Source organism: Phalangium opilio, unplaced genomic scaffold (assembly GCF_054372755.1).
Source record: "Phalangium opilio isolate 3A_F unplaced genomic scaffold, DU_Popi_V2 ptg000093l_1, whole genome shotgun sequence".
Classification (NCBI taxonomy): domain Eukaryota; kingdom Metazoa; phylum Arthropoda; class Arachnida; order Opiliones; family Phalangiidae; genus Phalangium; species Phalangium opilio.
In genome coordinates, this window is record NW_028324198.1 from 3115033 (window position 1) to 3130382 (window position 15350).

General features: G+C 41.3%; 2 long non-coding RNA genes across 2 annotated transcripts; one reads left to right on the forward strand and one right to left on the reverse strand.

Moving 5' to 3' along the window:
- Positions 1-7368: 7368 nt before the first annotated feature.
- LOC149640313 (uncharacterized) lies at positions 7369-7862 on the reverse strand. The gene is made up of 3 exons (XR_016372210.1): positions 7576-7862; positions 7479-7503; positions 7369-7404 (listed from the first exon to the last, which is right to left on the reverse strand). It is a non-coding gene; the product is annotated as an uncharacterized LOC149640313 (long non-coding RNA).
- An 889-nt stretch (positions 7863-8751) lies between these two features.
- LOC149640314 (uncharacterized) lies at positions 8752-9811 on the forward strand. Its single transcript, XR_016372211.1, has 3 exons — positions 8752-9174; positions 9368-9655; positions 9725-9811. It is a non-coding gene; the product is annotated as an uncharacterized LOC149640314 (long non-coding RNA).
- The last annotated feature ends 5539 nt before the right edge of the window (positions 9812-15350 follow it).

Genomic DNA, 15350 nt, shown 5'->3' on the forward strand with positions numbered 1-15350 from the left:
GGGTACGCGCCCTAGCACCGATGCCAAAGGCATATTGTGCATCCTCATATTCAGGCCTTGAATAGGCCCGTAGCTGCAGCGTAGCGAAGAATTCGCTCCACCGTAATAGAGGAGACCCTCGAGGGTTCCAAAGTATGTGAATCAAAATATTCTAGTCAAAGCGAGGCGAAGCAGTCACACTCGCAAAGTACGTGAGCGGATGTCATGCAGACACCGTTTGACGTGCCTGTAGGGGATGGGGACGGCCGGCTCCGGCCCCAAGAGCTTGGCCTCCGCACCCCTTTTCGCAAATCTATCGGCTTGCTCATTGCCATGATACCCGCTATGCCCTGGCACCCAGTACAACAGAACCCTGTTGCAGGATGCCAGTCGCGCTAGCAGATCAAGGCAGCTGCGCACCAGTTGAGAGGTAATCTCACACTGGTTCAGCGCATTCAAGGCGGCCTGACTGTCAGAGTAAATTCTCACAGCCCATCGAAGCTTGGGAATCGTAACAACCTGCCTGGCTACAAGCCAGTCCTCCCTCTTCGCCCTGTGCAGGACAGGGTATCGAGAGTCAGGGTTTGTTGGATTGATTGAAGTGGAGTCAGGAAAGTGGACCTCCAGCATATGCTTGAGAGTCTCAGCCCCAGACTTAGTGTACACACCCTCCTGCAACTTAATAGTGTTAAGTCGGTGTGTGTTGTCGTGCGCTAGGATCTTCATGACCCTAGCCGTGGCAGGGACATTGGAGACTTGCTCACAGAAGGTCCGCCAAGAGTCCTTCTTAGCAGCTCTAATGGCCCTGTTGTAGGTATTAAGGGACTGCCTGTATCCAGTCCAGTCTCCCGTGCGCTTGGCTTTGTTAAAGAGCCTGCGCGTGTATTTCCGGAGCCGGCTGAGATCCGCATTCCACCAAGGAACAAGCCTCGAGCGGTTAACGGTCTTGAGTGGGCAGTTCCGGTGAAACGACTCAATGATAGAGCACTGTAAGTCACCAGCAGCCCTATCAAGATCGTTAGGTGAAGTAAGTTTAGGGGTGTGACCATCTCCGTAGCGTAGGATTAGGTCTTCCTTATAGCCGACCCAATTGGTCCGTTTTGGATTGCGTATCTCCGTCCCCACCGGGACAGAGGTAGTCGCGACAGTAAAGCAGATGTGCCTATGATCCGACAGAGACGGCTCATTAGACACATGCCAGTTAGACACGGAAGACACGAGGTTTTCCGTGGCTAGCGTGAGGTCAATGACCTCCCTTCTATTAGAAGTAACAAAAGTAGGTTCATTGTTCTGATTAAGAATATGGAGTTTACAACCAACTAAATATTCTAGTAAATCATCACCTCTCCTGTTGCAGTCAGAACTGCCCCACGTGATGTGATGAGCGTTGGCGTCGCAGCCGATTAGTTTGTCCCCTCTCTTTTCACATTGATCGACCAAATTGATCGCCTCAATTGTCGGGAGAGAGTCCGCGTCGTGGGCAAAGTAAGCAGAGGCAGCCGTGATAGTCAACTTGGCATGCCCAGTGGCCAGGACTAGCTTCACGGCCGCCGTGTCCTGGGACGTGTACAGCGGTAGAGAGATACAGCAAAGATCCCTCCGAACCAGAATACACGCCCTAGATCTAGCAGCAGTATGGTCATAAAATAGTGACCCTGCCGCGTCAAGACCTAGGATTTTGTCATATCAAATCCACGGTTCTTGTATGAGGGCCAGATCAAGACCCTCTATAGCAAACCTCCTGCAGAGTACCGCAGAGGCCGCCTTACTATGGTGCAGATTGATTTGAATCGCACGTAGCGTCCCCATGGTCCCTAAGAGAGAGGTTCAGAAGGGACCTAGCTACACCTCATCAGTCCCGAGAGGGCTAGTGGCACCTCCCCCCCTGACAGGCAAGCTCCCAGTCCCAAGATCCTCCCCCTAACCAGGACCACTGGAACGCTCATCGGCTGAACCCCGAAGGGTCCCATCCGATTCTTCCAGTAGGGTGGACTCATCCATGGAAGAACAAGCTTCCGAATGAGCCACCCCCTCCCCCTCTGTGCCTAGAGCGACACCAGCGAGCTCCACAGCGAGATCCCCCATCTCGCTAGTCCCACCCCCTGCCGTAGCCTAGTGGTTTTGGTAGTTTCCGTGTGCTGTAGGAGTTTGAAGGAACCCTTGTCCACTCCAGTGAAGCCCACGTAGCCAGCATTCTTAATGGCTTCCAGCGAGGAGCCATCAATGGACAGTACCCAGTATCGCACTGCCCTGTCCACGTATGTCCGAATGCATTTCCAGTATTCGGTAGCAAAGCCATCGTTAAGGGCCTTGAGACGCCGGAACAGCACCGCCGGCTCTTTAGTGATCTGGTCTCTGGAGCGGAACATTACCTTAAACGGCTTAGGGAGTTCGCTAGCTCTCATTACTGAGAGCACCGCATCCCCCACCACCGAGTAGGCTAAATTATCCTTCAGCCATTGACCAGTGAACGTATCCTCGCAGGAGTATACCAGGGCCCCGGCCGTCAGGCTAAAATTCGCAAGGCGCGGTAGACGGCTCCCCGAAGGTATCCCATCCAGCGCCCCTAGAATCGCCTTCTGGATTGGGCCCACGTCTTCCTCCGTGATGACCGCCTTCGGATAGCCTTTTTTAACAATGGCCATCTTTTCGGCGCTGGCGGCGTCTCTATAGGACTTAGCCTTTTTCGACGCCCTCTGCGAGGTACTGGGCGAGGGAGTCGAGTCCTCCGTTCTAGGCCTCTTCAAGTGGGTGTCACGTGTCGCCGCACCCCCAGCGGGGGTGGAGACCGTTCCAGACCCCGATTTGGCCTTTTCCTTAGCGATCTGTCGTTTGAGACGACGTCGCGCGGTACGTTTCGAAGCCTTACCGGTCACACGCACCGATAAATCGGCACGAGTATCGCTGGATACAGGCCCTAGCGTAGTGGTATCAGTGTGGGTTCTGCACTGAGCAGACCCCTGCACCGTAGGTTTGGTAGTGTTAGAGTTTATTTTAATAGAGGTTTCCATGAGAATCCCACGAGTAAGGGGGCAAGTAAAATGGTCACCACCCGGTAGTCCCCCACCCGGGTGGAAGGCTAGATACAACGGGGTGTCGCCTGGTGCCCCGAGGGGATCGTTAGCGATACCGTAGTTTTACTTCCCCAGTACCATGCAGCCCTCGGCACGATGACTCAACACCTTGGCTTGGGAAGGACGCGTATCCGCTTAGCCCACACAACGTAGTGGTTACCAGCTCTCACCACCGAGGAGGTGTGATACTTCGCATTGATGAGGACCCAAGCTAGCGTGTGTAAAGTTAAAAACGCGAGCGGGAAGCCAAAGCAAGGGGGGGAAGAGAACACCCCATCTAGCTTGCGTCCCCAACTTCGAGAGCCAGTCTCAAACATAATTAGTTATATAAATATAACCGCTATGGGCCACTAAAGGTGTTAAACCAATAGATGGCAGCATAGACGCTTTTTTTATAAAACTTGGAAAAATAGGGTGAAGATCCCTACAAAAACTACTATGGAGGGGGCTGGTTAAGGGGGGGCTGTCATAAATACCCTTGTGCCCTGGTCATACGAGGGCGAGCAAGCATATTTACAAAGGAAAGTTATTTTTGGCCAGAGGGGCCAAAGGAAGGATGAAAATTAGTTCAAGGGTTCGAGTATACTGCAGTGTAACCATGGAAAATGAAACAGAAGAGTGAAAGTTGGAGTATAGATGATAAACTATTGAAAGGGCGACTTAGTACCTATTGAGTCAATTCCGTTGGACACTGACGCGAAGAAGACTGCTTCAATAAAAAAAAGACATTTGGGAGAAAAATACCCTAAAAAAGGTAAACTAAGTTCTCGTATTGAGTCTAGCTATTTCACGGAAAGTGTTACAAGTAGCTGTTAAACCCCCTTTCCCTCCTAACTCACATTGGAACCCGTCCATTTGAAGAGACAAACCAAAATGAAACTCGGAAGATGCCTATTTTTGAACTGTACTCTGAATCTGTTTGAATTTTCTGCATGGGCTATTCTATAGATCTCTAAGGTCTACAAAATAAATAGATAAATAGAGGAGTTTATTCTTGAACGTCTTGTAAATCAAATCGATTCAGGCTATAGTATGCCTACAATTTTCTCTTATAGTACTTTTATTTCACCTAGGGATTGTTATGTAAGAATAGCCTGAGTTAGAACGTGTGTTATTCGTTTTGTTTGTTTTTCAATACATTTTGAGATTACCTTCAATTCAAAAAGTGGGTAGCACTTAAAAGGACTGTTGTTTCATCAGTTTTATACATCGTGATCAGGATCAAACATTATTGAGACAATTACTCAATTAGTATTTCGTCTACGTTTGACGAGCTCTTCTACCTAAACGGAATTCTGGTTGTGCGATATCTGGTTGGTTATATATATTGTAGTGGGGATCGAACCCTTATCCGAGTTGGTACGAGACCGCTTCCGTTGTTCGAAAACTTTTTCGCGTTTCCTCTTTTTCTCAGCTTTTACTTCATCTTGCTGCTTCTTTTCCTCAATCGCGTGTGTAATATAAGATGGTTCGCGTATTTCCATATTACGAGGCACACGTGGGTCGATGATTTCAGGAAGCAAACAATGGAAGTAAAACCGTTCCAGGAACGGAAGCATGTTTTCTCTCCAAAACCATGTGTCCCTATGTATCCGTTGCCACTCAATGCCCTTGGGGCTCCATACTATGAAGTCGCAAAATTTTTTTCGGCGATATTGAGCTGCCCTTGTACTTGGTAATAGTACTTGTGCGTAGTTTTGAGGATGATGCTGTTATTTTTTTGTGTGCAGTAAAAATCTTTTACGCGTTCCGTTGCTTCTAAAGGAGTCATACTTTCTATACTCTTCGGGCATTTCACTTCTATCAAGCCATCTTCGTCAATTAGACCGTCAGGAGAAGCGGCGAGATAAAAGTGTTCCAGGCTAACAAAGATACCGCATTTTGTAACTGTGGTTCCTGCCATCCTTCGGTAATCCGCTATTGCGACCTCTTCATTTGTTTTGCCGTATTGCATCGCCGGAGTATTCACGGGAGGGGTATAGAGCAGTCGCTTGACCAATGTCTTGCATCCCGTGGTTTTTTAGCGTTTGCAAATTTCGTCAAAGTTGGAAGCGGTCAGGCGATTTCTTCTCTCTCGCATCCATCGGTCATTCGATGCTTGGCCGCGAGTCTCGCTTTCAACCTCCATTTGAATTTCGCGGTTGACTGTAAGATTTTGGATAGTCTCCGATTTTCGCGATTCGTACTCTTCCAAATTCATGTCCGGTTGTTGGCAACTGGATCCGTAGTCCGCTTGACCAGCCTCTAAATCTCGGGAAATGTCATTTTTGGGTTTATACCTTTTTTCCCCGTTTTTGGCCTTCTCATCAAATCTTGCCGATTCCTTTTGTTTCTTAGCGATGTGCTTCTTCAGAAACTTATTTGGACTTATTGTTGTAATCTTTTTCCAGGTTCGGTGGTACCACGATCTACCCAAATGCTGGCAAAGACCCGCGTAACACCTTCGCTGAAAAGAAGCTTTTTTGCCACGATTTATTTGCTTTCCTACAGTGAATTTAGCTACTAGAGACATGTAATTTTCCGCCGCGTTAATTGTGTCATTTTTTATCAAGCGATGAGCTTTCGCGGCTAAATTATTTATGGCGGACATAATTTTGAAGAACAAATCTCTGGGAATGGTATGAAATTTGTTAATTCCCTGGATTCTTTTGCAAAAATACGTTCTGCAATGCGCATGATTTCCAAAAACGTGTTTTGGAATGTTCTTTAAATCTGTGACTAAATCCTGCACAGTGTCTTTGTTTTTAGCGGGGTGATATATCGCACCTTTGGCCCCTTTGGTCATTTGCTTTATTCTGCCCGGATTTAAAACTCTTTTATATTCAGCAGATGTCGCAGAATGCTTGTATAACTGTTTAGTTAGATTTTTCACCGCGTGATTGGTACAATCGATTTTGGAAAGTTGCGGTCCGTAGGAAACGCTTTCCAAAATCTTCTTTTATACGGAGGAATCACCGTCACCAATAAACTCCCGGTATTGGATCCCGTGCATAGTTTCACTATGTTTGAAACCGTCTACAAGAATGGCAGCTTCCATACTCGCGGACGGCCCATTCCAGTTCTTCAAGCACGAATCTATGTAAAATATGCCGTTTAATAGTGTATTGGGCTGTTATGAAGACATTATAAAATATTAATTAACTAAATTATTAATTATATCAGAAAATAGAAACAATCAAATTGAGAGCACGCTCCCGCTTTATTTTGAAGCCTCTTGTAGCGTTGCCTATGCTAATTGGAATAACTGTACGAAGGCCATAAAAGAAATTACGATTAATTTGCGGTTCACTTTAATTTGCGGTTCTTTTTTATTAGAGAGAGATCCTTAAATTTAAGTGTGTTGTTAAGCGTATAAAACTCTATCAGAAACTGTTTAGCGTATACCAGGAAGCGGCCCGGAAGTTAGTCATCTAGGCAGTCAAACCTTAGAAAATATTCAACTTAAATGTTGAATAAATGAAATTAATTATATAGTTATTTAAAATGAATGCAGTTACTTGATTATAGGCTACAATAAAAATTTATTTAATAGATTGTATTTTCTTCAATAATTTAAACAGATATGGTTTTTAACTTGCAATTGATAATTTATTCATTTTTTGATATTCAAAGAGCATATAAATATATTTTAACCAACATTATTGTAGAAAAGGCGCAAACAGTTTTTAAGATAAAGTTTAGCAATTTTATATATTAACAAATTGTAAAGAAAAAAATGTTAGACAAACTAACATCCAACATGTTTATTAATTAAAATTAGAAAAATTAATTTATAAAATTAAAAATAATTATTTTTGTAGGGTTTTTCTCGCCCTTTTTGGTGGCTTTTCCTGCTCAGCAGTTCTCGTGTCCTTCTAGGAAAAGAAGAAGATGATAATGCTTGTAATTATTTTTAATGCAATGATTAAAACTTATATCCTTATCAATTTTCACCTGGGCATTTCTACTCCCAAGAACCGAACTTGAAGGTTCCCTCGAACTTGAAGGTTCCCGCGAACTGCTTCTTGCTGATTTGCGCTTGTCAGCAGCTGCAGCCGAGCTACACATCCCTCCCAGCTTGTGGGTTTCTCTGGAACCCAAATTTTCATCCTTCTTCGATGAAGGTTTTCTTGAACCGCTTCTTGTCATATTGCGGTTCACAACAGATGCAGCCAAGTTGCACCTCCCTCGCTGCTTCTGAGTTTCTCTGGAAACCAAATTTAATACACTTTAGTATATTAGTAACTTGGCGGTTAAGCCTAAACTAAAACTTACGCGATAGATATCTCGCTATGGCTAGAACTATCGCTGTGACTAGCACTATAGCGGGCACTAGCACTATCCATAACATTTGCTTGCTGAAGCTGCTGAGCTATAAGTAATTATATATATATATATATTAGTAATTACCAGTAACTAATCTACTACGTAATTTTAAGACATTACCCATTTTCATCTTTCTTGTCACTTCCTTCAATGACACAATGAAACATTTTCCATGTTATATACAAATTTTCACCGTTTTGATTAGTTATAATCTTACCCTTGGTATTTGCTTTGCAGCTAGTTGAAAATGGGAGAATTGGTTTTCAATTTCTGCTTGAAAATCTTTCTTAAGCGCATCAATTTTTCTTTGGCATGCATCCTCGATTTTTTTTAATTTGGATTCGAAATCCGTCTTCAGCCTGACAATCTCACTTTCGCACTAATCCTTGATGTCTTTCATTTTTGATTCGAAATCTTTATTAAGTCTATATTTTTCACTTTGGGTAAGCCCCTCAATCTTTTTAAGTAAGGATTTCTCTTCAGTATCATCTTGTTTGTATACTTTCTTGGATGCAGATGATTTTTTATTCTTGGGTGGCATTGAATTGAATTGGCGGCGATCTTGATAACTTTTGTGCGAAAAAGACAAAAGATTTGAGCAGGGGGATTTGCGTTAGAATCTACTTTACAGGGGCAAGGGGATTTGCTATTAAAAGATTTGAACTAAATACAACCACTGTCTTCCTGCAATCACCAAAAGCGTGTCACAAACAACAAAGATTTTTCGCGCTTTAAATACAACTCAGTAATCAAGCCAATCACCGTCATATAGTTGGCCATCCAATCGGCGCTGGCCCTTAAAAGGCTTATATTTTTTGCCTCTTTTCCGTTGGCGTTTTCCACGGAGTAGGAGTGATAATGGTATTTCTATTAAAATTGCCTTAAATGTACTTACGTCTATACTAATATTGCTCCATGGTGGCAGATTGCTAACGCAGCATCAACATGGACGAACGAATACTGAAGGACCGATGGCAGCCCATAGAGCCCCATACTAAGCGAGTAAACAACCAATGTTAAGCTTACTTCCCCATTTTCAGCACCAAAACGGAGGGGGGTTATGAAAAATACCGAGTCAAGTCCCAGAAAAAGCTAGCGCCATCTAGACAAACTAAGACGTTTGCTGCTTCCCTCTTTAGAACGTTGATTCCCCCATAAGCCCCCCACTATCCTGTTTGCTACTATCTGCCGCTAGAAGGAGAATTAACAAGTATTTTTTAACTTTCTCCCTCTGCCATCCGTCCTTCAGTATTGGTTCGTCCATGGCATCACATTCCTCGTGACCTTTCTGCTTACGATTTAGGTCTATTGAACTTTCAAGACGAGTGGCTAAAAGTGCGCCTCTTTTTTTTAGGGTAGAAATGAAGTAAAATAATAATATTGTGGGAAAAGGTGACAATAAACAAACTAATTAGCAATATTTTGGGGTTAAAACATAGCCAATTAAGTAGAATTTTTGAAAAGGGGGAAATATATTCAGTTGATAAACCTTGATAATGATAAAAACAGGCACACATTTAGCCGCTCATGTTTCAACTCAAGTTGCTACTGGAGTTGTACATCTTCCATGGCGTTCACAGGCTCACAGAGAGCAGACGACGTGTTTTGAAGAAATTGAAGTTTCAGTAATGTCATTGTCATATGTTGGCATGTTGGTTGGTGCGGGTCGTGTCCGTGTATATTCCTTTGAAATGTTAATTAGAGTTATGTTTTAATTATAACATTAGTTCGGGACGTTAGTAATAAACTAATTAAGGTATTCAAGCTTCCATAATGAAGCCTGTAAAACTTGTCGTTCATCAGAAAAGTTTCAGCGGTAAGTTTTATAATGGGAGTGACTATTGCCACACATAGTGTGTGGGAATAGCCTCTGCATTGCTGCCACACATTGTGTGGGAATATCCGCTATTATAATTATAATAGTTAATGATAAGACGACATAGCTGGGTCTTTTATCACTCTAATGATAAAATTAATATAATTGTTTAAATTTTTTTTGCATATTGAAGAGGAATGCCTCGTTATCAACCCTAAAGAATTTCCACACTTTAATATTGGACAAATTTTGGAAATATACTCCACTGAAACAGAATTCAGGTAAAGTGAACTTGCATGTTCATTTCATTTACGCGAATTATAATATAATTATACTGAAGTCTAAGGCTTTAGTTTGTTATTAAGCTATTTAACAATTTACGCGTTAAAATCGTGTTTAAAATTGAGTCATAATCATAATTTTAGTCGGCTACTTTTACAAGTTACTGCTGATGGTTTGCATGAGGATTTTCAACAGAAAGGTAGCTTTGATTGTTAACGATCATAAACTAGTTTTCTGTAAGTTTAAAAGTGATAATGAACGCTTTCAGAGGCAATAAGTATCGAAGAATCAATAGCTAAAACCTTTCCGCTAAGACCCTACGCTGAAAGTAATATAAATATAGTAGAATTGAAGGTATTGTTAAAAATCTAACGTTTAGCTGAACATAGAGTTCAAAAAAAGCCTACGTATTTTAGGATGTTGTTCTTGATTCGGTTGAGATTACGTTTAAAGACCAGTATCTGGCAAGAAGCGATATGTGGAGGAAGAAAGCCTCTCTCGTAAATACTTGCGTGTTTCTCAACAAAAAGATTGAATTTGCCGGTATTAGGTATACTAACATTACCGTTAATTGTATTTAGTTAGTAGTTTTTTGGTAAAATATTTAATTTTTAAGATGCCAGGTGTATGAAATGTGGGCACAGGGTGAAAGGGTTGCGTGTGGTTCCATAACAGAGGAGACGAAATTAGTCTTTAGATAGGTATGGTCTACCTATTTATTCAAATGAGTGCTGAAATGTGGGATTTTGATATAAATGGTGATCTATATTTTGAAAAAGCCGTTAATGGCTTTCTCTCCGATCTCTTTGCTAAATGGTAGGTTAGTTAGTTAGTTCTAAATGAACATTAAAAGTAACTTAATAATTAAAGTTAAACAACATACGAAATTTGATAGAAATTGACTTGCAATCACGATGTAACTATTGTAATGTTTTCGAGAACGTCTGCTTAGGTGAACAGCCTTTACACGCAGTCCCCCTGTTTAAAGTAAGATTAAAATAAACAAAACAATAACAATATTAATTAATAAATAATAAATTAATCATAATCAAATAATCAAGTTTCACAATAAATTTCAAAATGTATCGCCATTAAATGATGCGGATGATTACAATATGCCACACTGGATTAATTTAAGGTGTGCTTTCGAAAAATTTAAATCCGCTAATTAGGGTTTAATTAAGGATTTTTAAATAATTTTAGTTTTTATTCATCAACAAAACACATATCATATTCTAATTTTGTGCCACGAATCAAATTACCAACCCCTCTTGTAAGTTATATGAATAGTCTTAGCATAAGTTTATAAGTGATATGTTCCTTCCATAAGTATGAAACTATCTATACTTAGTCGTAATGCTACTGAGAGACTTACAGCTGCAGATAACTAGTTCGAGAAGGAGAACGAGGGGGAGCGAGTCAATTGAAGTCCTAAGTACACTCGGTGGTGGTTAATTAATTTTGCAGCAAGGACATACATTAGTCCAAAGCTGAAAGAATGAAACTTGAAGCTGGTAGTAAGTTATCGTGATAATAACTTACTTAAAATTTAATATAAAAGTTAATATTCGTTTTTAGCCACATCGTAGTATACGATAGGCTCTTAGTTTGACCCGAGCCGTAATAGTAGTAGTAGAAGTTGTGACCGGGGTTTTCGCTTTCGTTATCGTTAGTTTTTAGCTTAAAAAGAACTCCATAGTACCTCAACCCTCCAATAGGGGTAACTGAGCTCAGCTAGAGATTTTATTTTAATTAAAATTTTTTAACGTCGCACCCGGGAATTGAACCCGGGTCTCTGGCGCAGCAGTAAGAAACGCTACCATTGAACCATAGAGACTCGATAAAAGTTACGAGATTTCATCCTTTAGTATATCTCTAAAGTGTCGGAGATGGGGGAACAATTTTAGTGAAGGGGTAGGTTACTTCCGAACTTGTATCTTTGGGGTCGGATACTTCTGAACTTGTATCTTTGGGGTCGGATACTTCTGAACTTGTATCTATGGGGTCGGATACTTCTGAACTTGTATCTATGGGGTCGGATACTTCTGAACTTGTATCTATGGGGTCGGATACTTCTGAACTTGTATCTATGGGGTCGGATTCTTCTGAACTTGTATCTTTGGGGTCGGATACTTCTGAACTTGTATCTTTGGGGTCGGATACTTCTGAACTTGTATCTTTGGGGTCGGATACTTCTGAACTTGTATCTTTGGGGTCGGATACTTCTGAACTTGTATCTTTGGGGTCGGATACTTCTGAACTTGTATCTTTGGGGTCGGATACTTCTGAACTTGTATCTTTGGGGTCGGATACTTCTGAACTTGTATCTTTGGGGTCGGATACTTCTGAACTTGTATCTTTGGGGTCGGATACTTCTGAACTTGTATCTTTGGGGTCGGATACTTCTGAACTTGTATCTATGGGGTCGGATACTTCTGAACTTGTATCTATGGGGTCGGATACTTCTGAACTTGTATCTTTGGGGTCGGATACTTCTGAACTTGTATCTTTGGGGTCGGATACTTCTGAACTTGTATCTTTGGGGTCGGATACTTCTGAACTTGTATCTTTGGGGTCGGATACTTCTGAACTTGTATCTTTGGGGTCGGATACTTCTGAACTTGTATCTTTGGGGTCGGATACTTCTGAACTTGTATCTTTGGGGTCGGATACTTCTGAACTTGTATCTATGGGGTCGGATTCTTCTGAACTTGTATCTTTGGGGTCGGATACTTCTGAACTTGTATCTATGGGGTCGGATACTTCTGAACTTGTATCTATGGGGTCGGATTCTTCTGAACTTGTATCTTTGGGGTCGGATACTTCTGAACTTGTATCTTTGGGGTCGGATACTTCTGAACTTGTATCTTTGGGGTCGGATACTTCTGAACTTGTATCTTTGGGGTCGGATACTTCTGAACTTGTATCTTTGGGGTCGGATACTTCTGAACTTGTATCTTTGGGGTCGGATACTTCTGAACTTGTATCTTTGGGGTCGGATACTTCTGAACTTGTATCTTTGGGGTCGGATACTTCTGAACTTGTATCTATGGGGTCGGATACTTCTGAACTTGTATCTTTGGGGTCGGATACTTCTGAACTTGTATCTTTGGGGTCGGATACTTCTGAACTTGTATCTTTGGGGTCGGATACTTCTGAACTTGTATCTTTGGGGTCGGATACTTCTGAACTTGTATCTTTGGGGTCGGATACTTCTGAACTTGTATCTTTGGGGTCGGATACTTCTGAACTTGTATCTTTGGGGTCGGATACTTCTGAACTTGTATCTTTGGGGTCGGATACTTCTGAACTTGTATCTTTGGGGTCGGATACTTCTGAACTTGTATCTTTGGGGTCGGATACTTCTGAACTTGTATCTTTGGGGTCGGATACTTCTGAACTTGTATCTTTGGGGTCGGATGCTTCTGAACTTGTATCTTTGGGGTCGGATACTTCTGAACTTGTATCTTTGGGGTCGGATACTTCTGAACTTGTATCTTTGGGGTCGGATACTTCTGAACTTGTATCTTTGGGGTCGGATACTTCTGAACTTGTATCTTTGGGGTCGGATGCTTCTGAACTTGTATCTTTGGGGTCGGATACTTCTGAACTTGTATCTTTGGGGTCGGATGCTTCTGAACTTGTATCTTTGGGGTCGGATACTTCTGAACTTGGATCTTGGGAGTCGCATACTTCTGAACTTGGATCTTGGGGGTCGGATACTTCTGAACTTGGATCTTCGGGGTCGGATACTTCTGAACTTGGATCTTCGGGGTCGGATACTTCTGAACTTGTATCTTGGGGGTAGTTTTTATTAACTTTTCGTGGCAACGATGTCATTAGTCGTTCTATATTAAGTTTTATGGGAGTTTTCACGATTTCAATTTCAATCTCGTTTCTTAGATTGAACTGATGAAGCTGAAGGACAACAGAATGAAAATGATGAGCGAAATCTTGAACGGAATCCGCGTCTTGAAGTTGTACGCCTGGGAGAGATCATTCCAGAGAATCGTTCTTGAAATCAGGAAGAAAGAAATTGCACTCATGAAGAAACAAGCCCTCTTTCAAGGAATAAATGGATTTATATCATCTCTAATACCGGTTTTGGTAAGAAAGTAAAAACTTGCACAAGAAGTTGTTTGTTATTATCGATGATGGGGCATATGAAGGTATAGAGATTACAGCTCCATGTTATTTTTTCTCCAAGGGTTCTCACTCGACTCAAAGGACAGATGTCCCTGAAATCTCTAGTCTTTTTCTGAGCTCGAGAAAGGGAATAACGCCACATTTCAGAAATGGAATAAGATCACGGGTTGAAGGTTGTTTTACTTGTGATCGTTATCTTATTCTATTTAGCTGTTAAACCTCAGGGCTTACACACTCTTTTACCTCCATATTGATTTTAAGTTCCTAACGATAATGTTTCTAAATCTTCAGATTACATCACCGTGTTTCGCCATGTACGTTTTAATCGACGACGATAACGTTCTCACTTCAAGGAAAGCTTTCGTGTCCTTTCAGTTGGTGCGATTACTAGCGATGTCAATGCAAATGCTTCCAGATTTAGTAAATACCCTAATTTTGGTAAGAATAGTGTCAGGGAGGGTCGAAAGATAAATCTAGTATTAGCTTCTCCCAATTCATTTATTAACTGATTTTCGATAGTCAAAGATTTTAAAGTTTCTTCATTTTTGAAAAATTTAAAATTTGACTTTTTTGGTACATACCTATTTTCGAATATTATCAAAAGAATATATAATATAGCAAAATGTTTCGGTTTCCCACCTTTGTGTTTGCCACAAACATAAGGGTATTTTCATTAGTAGTCAAGCTGGCATTTGAGCCCCTGCTATCTCAATTTTTTACTAGTAACTCTTAGTAGTCACTGACCATGGATACATTTAATTTTAGAAGTAGGAATAGAGCACAGAGTAATGTGGGCGCGCGTCAAAGTCCCGGATCCCTGCCACGGGACGGAGGGGTATGAAAGAAGAGGTAAAAAAGGATAACGTGTTTTCCGTCCTCCCCGTCAGCAACGTCATCAAAACGAAATTTAAGTGAGTCAAAAAGATAATTTAAACTTTTCGTTACGTGTTGGAGGGAGGGGCTCTATACTGGGCTATGAGTCGGACTGATGTAAATGCTAACCGTTCTCCGTTCCTACTTCTAAAATTAAATCTATCCCTGCAGTGACAACGTGGGGTAGCAATATTTATTATTTAATCTGTTTAACCTTTCGCCTGCTTCATTGAGACTTTCGCTTTAAATATATATACTTTTGATATTCTGTACCATTCGATTGTCATCGTATACTATAAAATAAAGTTATGAAATTATAGTTGACGTGAACCAAACTCACTTTAGTACAAAACATTTTCCTAACAAAGAGGTATTGCTTTTACAAAAATAATCATATAGGTTTGTCATATTGACCTTCCCATTAATCAAAAAAATATCAAAATTACGGAAATATTCCAAACAATTTTTAATAGACGAATGTCTCGGTAAGAAGAATTACAAACTTGTTGAGTCGTCGGGAAACCGAGCAATACGTGGAAAAGATGACTAGCGACGCCCAATATGGTATGTTAATTAATTAGGGACTTGAAATAACGTGATGATAGTCGCTTGTTATATCCGGCAGATATTCCTACACAAATAGATAAATTTAAGTTCAAAATTATTTGTAGTTAAAAGGTAGAAGCTCAAACTTGAGCGTGGAGAAACAAACAATTGAAGGAACGTCTTCAGAACTTAATCCTCTAGTCTGGGGCATAGGTGTTAAAAATTATGAACCTATAATAGTTCTAAAGATACTCTGAGTGAGATATCTCTAGGCCTTGCACCAAAAATTATTTTGAAGGAAACCCTGCAAGACTCAACTATCTATCTCC